This window comes from Poecilia reticulata, linkage group LG3, assembly GCF_000633615.1.
Source record: "Poecilia reticulata strain Guanapo linkage group LG3, Guppy_female_1.0+MT, whole genome shotgun sequence".
In the NCBI taxonomy this organism is placed as follows: domain Eukaryota; kingdom Metazoa; phylum Chordata; class Actinopteri; order Cyprinodontiformes; family Poeciliidae; genus Poecilia; species Poecilia reticulata.
The window spans coordinates 24469469-24475549 of NC_024333.1; the positions used below are offsets into that span (position 1 = coordinate 24469469).

General features: G+C 40.6%; 1 long non-coding RNA gene across 1 annotated transcript; it reads left to right on the forward strand.

Annotated features, from left to right (window-relative positions):
* The first annotated feature begins 1742 nt into the window (after nt 1-1742).
* Nucleotides 1743-5374, forward strand: LOC103462662 (uncharacterized). Its single transcript, XR_533373.1, has 3 exons — nt 1743-2142; nt 4892-5075; nt 5172-5374. It is a non-coding gene; the product is annotated as an uncharacterized LOC103462662 (long non-coding RNA).
* The last annotated feature ends 707 nt before the right edge of the window (nt 5375-6081 follow it).

Consider the following 6081-nt stretch of genomic DNA (forward strand, 5'->3'; position numbering starts at 1 on the left):
CTCCTTTGCACCTAATTAATTTGCAAATAAAAGTTTTGAGGTGGAGATGAGCAATAGGCAAATAAATATATAAAGTCTGGACTTGGTGAAGGCCTCCAACAGCTGCATGATTTTACCCGCCTGGTGTCCCGGCTCCACACCCTCTCCTCTCACACGCCACTGACAGAGGCCCGGCAAAAACCATGAGCGCCGTGCTTTCTCAGCTTTGTACATTAGTCAGCGGTGTAGCACAGAATTTCACCACCTCGTGTGAACTAATAAGACACATTTTCTCCGGCTTTTGAGAGGATAGCAGGAGAGTGATGTCCCGACATCGCCCGACACAGCAGAGGCCTTGTACAACAGTGTTTTTACACTCCGAGCACATCTGACAAATGCCAGAAGTCCTAGCTTTCACTCATCGCTGTTAATGAGAGGACATATTTTGAACGTTTCCAATATTTGTACAGACTTCATACATGATGAAGGCCTTTTTCTTCCCAGTCTCAGGCAGAGAGGACAAGGGTGGGGTGAGAGACGGGGAGCATTCATGGCTCCTCTGGATTGCCTGACTCCTGAAGGGGGACTTAATAAATTCTTCCTCCTTGGAACACTGTCAAACAAGTCCTTTCTTACATCTCCCATGAATACATTACCAACAGGCTTGATTGATTAGAACCCCCTGCAAGAGGGTGAGGCGATGGACCGACTCCCCTGGTGTGATTAATAGACTTTATTAAAAGAGTCCTCTCCTTTTTAATAATGGTAATGTGAATGAAGGCATGATGGAGGGGGTGGAGGGGAGGGAAACAGGAAGTCTAACGATGATGGCCGGAGCTGTCCCTCTGTCTCATTCACATCCTCTTCAGTGAGTTCATTTTCACTTCTTCCAATAGGCGTTATCCATCACTTCTCTATGAGAGTCAAATAATACAGGCTGTTTTATTAACTCTTTTTCTCTTTTGTGCCAATATGAAACCCTTTAAAACGTCTCTCAGGGGTAATATGAGGGCCTTATTGAATATGTTTCCTGTTAGCAGTTTACGGCTAAATGAAAATGGCTCAGGAAACCACAAAACACCTTTAACAAATGCGTTTTTGGAAATAAAATGATGCTGATATTTCTCTGGATCCAGTGGCTTAGATGAGATTGGCTGATGTACATAATAGAGAGAAACTAAACATTGTACTTTTGGTTAATCAGTACTTTAAATAATCATTTAACGTTTTCATTTTGTTTTATTTCACTTTCAGTGCCTCTGATAGGAAAAATAAGAATGCATATTTTCAGTGTTTAACTTATTATCTTTAACTTATTGCATAACATGAGCAAGAGACACTGAGCTCTGAAAACAAACCTCGAATGAAGACGAAATACTGTGTGCATATATATATAAATACATATATTTTTATAATTACTTTATTCTGATATAAACCCAAACTATATGAGCAGCAGCACCTCACTACATGCCCAGTTGTTTGCAATATAAAATTTCCTTGTGTTATCTTTTTGATAAAAATTCAAACATTCCTTTATTTTACCGCAAATTAAATGTCAGAGAAAACAGAAGCAAAAATCGCTTTATGAATCTCCCGCATTCTCTTACTGCTTATATTTTTCTATTCATGACTTATGAAAGACAGTCACACCTGAAGTAATAATAGTAATTTAAATAATAATAATAAAAATAAGAATTTTTTTTTGTAAATAAATAAAACATGTACTTTACAACAAATTCTTGTTATTCTTCACGTGGCTGGTATGTGTGCTCTAGCAGCTTGCTGGCTTATCATTGTACCAGAGAACTTATGTGCTGTTTGGTAAGGAGTAAACCTTGTTCAGGAAACTGTTTATCCACCTCGGCACTGTGTCCGCTTATCAGCACAACACAGAAGCACCAGAGACTTTCCCAGCGCCGGACTCAGCAGCTCCGACTTATCACCTTGCTGCATTTTGCAACCTCACCACCAGCAGCACCGAGAGATTTATTCAAACATGGATACCGCACACAGGGCCTTTCAGAATCCCTGCACATTGCTTCGTGACCCAGACGGGTCCTGTTTGCTTTGCTTCTCCAAGTCAGACACACGCGTACAGTTCTATGGCGCATGACATCACCAGACAAGACTTGTAAACCTGAAAGGAAGGGTCGATAACAGCAGGTGAGAGGGCTTCTCAGTGTAATGACGATGCTTACCAGTGTCTAAGTTGTAAACCCTGTTATTGATTGTCTTTAGGTTTACCCAATAGTCCTCAAACTACCACGCTTGAAGGTCCACAGTAATGTGTCTGCTCAGAATCCAATATCCGCTACTATTAATGAATACTGACAAGCAGCTCAACCTTTGTATTTTTTTATTTAATGTAGTTAGTCCCACTGAGAGCAGGGATCCTGTTTCCAAGGAAGGCCTCGCCAAGACTGCATGAGTATATTTGGTTATGGTAATTTATAACAAATTCAGTAAAAATAAACAGATTTTATATTAAAAAAAAAAAAAAAAAGAAAAGGTGAAGGAAAAAGACAGAGGCTGGGAAATATATTGAAGAGGGACTAAGAAAGGCACAGTGCTAAAACAGTAACTATATGTTTAGACAAAGTGTTTACCACAGGCTTTACTAGGGGTATAAATAATAGATTTACCACTCTATCATGCAGGATGAGGATGAGTGACTTGCTTCCTCGTACTCCATGGGGAGTTTAAGAGAATATACGCTAAAGCCAGGAAAGGAGGAGGTAGAGAAAGARCTCTATTCTTCTCAACTTTCTTTGTGCCTAGATAAACTTGTTGTAAGAAACATTGTCAGCCACTCCGGCATGACACCTCACACCCAGATAATGGCATTGCCATGCAAATGAGCRATGAGGAAACATATACCAACAGCGTGTATGTGTGTGTACACGTGCATGTGTGGGCTCTCATGCATGCGGCTGTTTTGTTGGCGTTTCCCAGAGAAAGAAAGCCAATGCGACACAGTAACTCGGCAGTGGCAGGAAAGATTGTTGCCATTTCTGTATTCAGGATCTAAAMGTACTCAGAAGAAAAACTTCTGGCCTGAAGTTAATTCCCAATCACTTCTTTCCCCATATCTTACTCATCTTTAGACAAGCTGCTTCGAGACAATGAAAGATTTTAAGCAAACCAACCAAACTCAATGACAGTAATGCAGCACGATGAAKATAAAAAAATGTAKTGGGATACTAGAGATTTTTCTGACATTTTATTAACTTTATAAAACCTCTGACACGATACACTATTGATTGTTGATGAAAATGCTCAGGAAACAATATATTAGAGGAATATCAGATTATTTAGTAAAAAGATACCTTAATACTGAACATCAAAATGTGCAAATAAGTTAATTCTGATTTACTGAAAGCTACTTGTGCTGATMMTCATGGTTCTGTCCTGAATCCTAAGCGTTTTATCCTGAACATTAACGACATATTGCCTCATATAGTCGACAAGTTGCATTATTTGGTAATGAAATTATATTAAATTGGTGAAGTTTAGAACAATCAAAAGGGAAGTGAACGTTTTTAATTATTATTTTTGTCTAAATAAATCAACAGAAAATGACTGTATGAAATTTGTAATATTTAGTAAACAAAAACAATAACATGACTCAATTTTTTTAAACAGTGATAACTAACAGCTTGAATAGAAAATGTAAAAAGTAAGTTAGCTTGAAACAAGACATTGCTACATGTTGTACCGTTCCAAGGTTTTCTGCTTGAGTTATGGTGCCAATTAGTATTTGGTAGTCAATTTCAAACACAAAATAAACTAGTTTAAAAGCACAGCTAATAACTGTGGATGGGTTAGTGTACATGAAAGAAAAAAATCAAAGTGCATACCTGGAACTTGTAAAAAATAGAACTAAATACTGCATCGATAAAGCATGAATGATTTAATAAAGTATTTTTAAACTGTGTTCAATAGTAGTAGGAAATTTAATAGACAGATAGTAATTGTTTAGTTTGGTAAGTCATTCCATAGCATTAAAATTATTAGTCAATAGTGGGACACAAAAACAGAGTTGAACCAGAAATCAACACAGAAGTTCTGGTTAGGATCTGACGACACGTGGCGTCAATGAAGGTTCTCATTTCCTTTAAAATGTTAAGAAACTAAACACGTAAATTCAAACAAGAAAGTCTGACAACTTYAGGTGAAAATCACCAATAATAACTCATCCTCCTGTGTTCCAGGGAAAAAAAAATAAATAAAAAACTCAAGCCAATATAAAGTAAARCTGTCTATCCATCTCCTGTCACGGACAGGATGGGAATCAGGAAGTGGGCTTTTGTGAGACACAGCACAGAAAAGTGTCTGAACAAGTCAAGCATCAAGTATGAACAAGTATGAATGCTCCAGTCCATCTCCAGCTGTGTCGGCTCTCAAGGTTTTTGTCCTTTAGTAGCAACTGGTCACAATGAAGTGGCACTGTGGCAGGCAGAGAAGGGTGGGCGCTGTATCACTGTCTCCCTTTACAGAGGGACAAGTGCCACCCACCCCTTCTGTTGTCATGCTAAGACAGCAGCACTCACCAGAACTGTACCCTTATTCACACATCAGCCTCAAGCCCACGCCTGGCCGCAGACAAATGTGGGAGCTGCACATAGCTTCCTCCCACCAATGTCAACACGTCCTCCACATGACAAAACCCCTTGTCATTTTTTAAGAAATTAACTTTGCTCCCCTATATTGTGGATGCATTCAGCYACTCGATGACTCTAAGGGCAAGCAAAATGGACCTTGAATTCCCACGGGCCTCATCACCGAGAAGCACAGCCTTCCTGTGTAAAGGACCATGAGAACAGGCATATCTAATGTCATTTTACAGGTAGATAGAGCGGGAGATTGGGAAGTAATTGGAAGTAATAACAGAAAGCTCCCTTTCGTCCCACAGGACTCCATTTTCTCTGCACCCTGAAATTCCCAGAAGAGTTCTTGGCATATTTGCTGTGACGCGAAAGAAATACAGTGGATGAACTGTGACCTTTGCTCTCATTCCCTGAAGGTCACCACTCTACTTTACATACACAGATGAGGCCCTCTATTCCGGAAATGATAAGACAAACAACAGAGTAGAGGTAAGGTCAGCAAGTTAAACCAACAGCTAGAATGACAGTTAATTGGCCGGAGGGTAGTGTAACTGTCATCCATTTCCCCTGGGTTGACTTGGGAAGAATCCCCCCGGCTGCCTGAGCCAGCTCTCCTGAGACCGCCGCTTCRCATAAGAACCTTCACTTCTCAGCTGTCTCCCACAGGTTCAACCAGTGGACATTGGCGCAAGGGAAAACAAAATGATTATATTGCCTCCAATTTGATTATTACTTCATCATTATTGTTTATCTTGTGGTAATACACAATAAAGACTGTGACAAGTGAGGAGATGAAATGTCAGAGTGAATTACAGGCGTATGCAGAAAACTGGCCGCAAATCAGCTGGCAGCGCTAAAAGGTCTTACTTGCTAATTGCTCATATCCTACCAGCAGTGAGAGGCGTCCAGCCGCTGTTCAATAGGCTGGCTGACTGAGAGCAGACAGATAAGACTATGTGTAGGGATGATTCGACCCATGCTCTAATGAATTGCTTAGTCCTGTGTGTCAGAAGCAGTGACACATGGCATGAAGRCTCTTGGCCCCCCTGTTGGTGAGCTCAAAGACAAGGGGAGTGAAGGGAAAATAACTTCTCACACAGCATTCAAAATAAGCAATCGAGTGTGTGTGCGGATACGAGTGGGTGTGTGCTGGAGTGGCCCACATGCATCTCTGAGGATGAGTGATGGTTTTAGCAGAGTCTGTCTGCCTAATTTCGCAGGGCCTGGGTTTGGGGTGTGAATGAAGGAGAGAGTGTGTGGAAGATAATGGGCCATTCTCCACGGTGCTCTGAGCTCTGTTGGCACACAGCTGGTCATCCAACTAAACTGTTTTTCAATTTTCAGCACCATCCAGTCCCCTAGCAGAATTCCTGATATGCACGGAAAGGGAATACTGCGGAAGGAGGTCAACACAGAACGACAGAAAGAAAAACATTTGTGTTAATGGGGAGGATGAAGGAGGAAGTTATAATAGGGCCCACTACACCCAAAATCC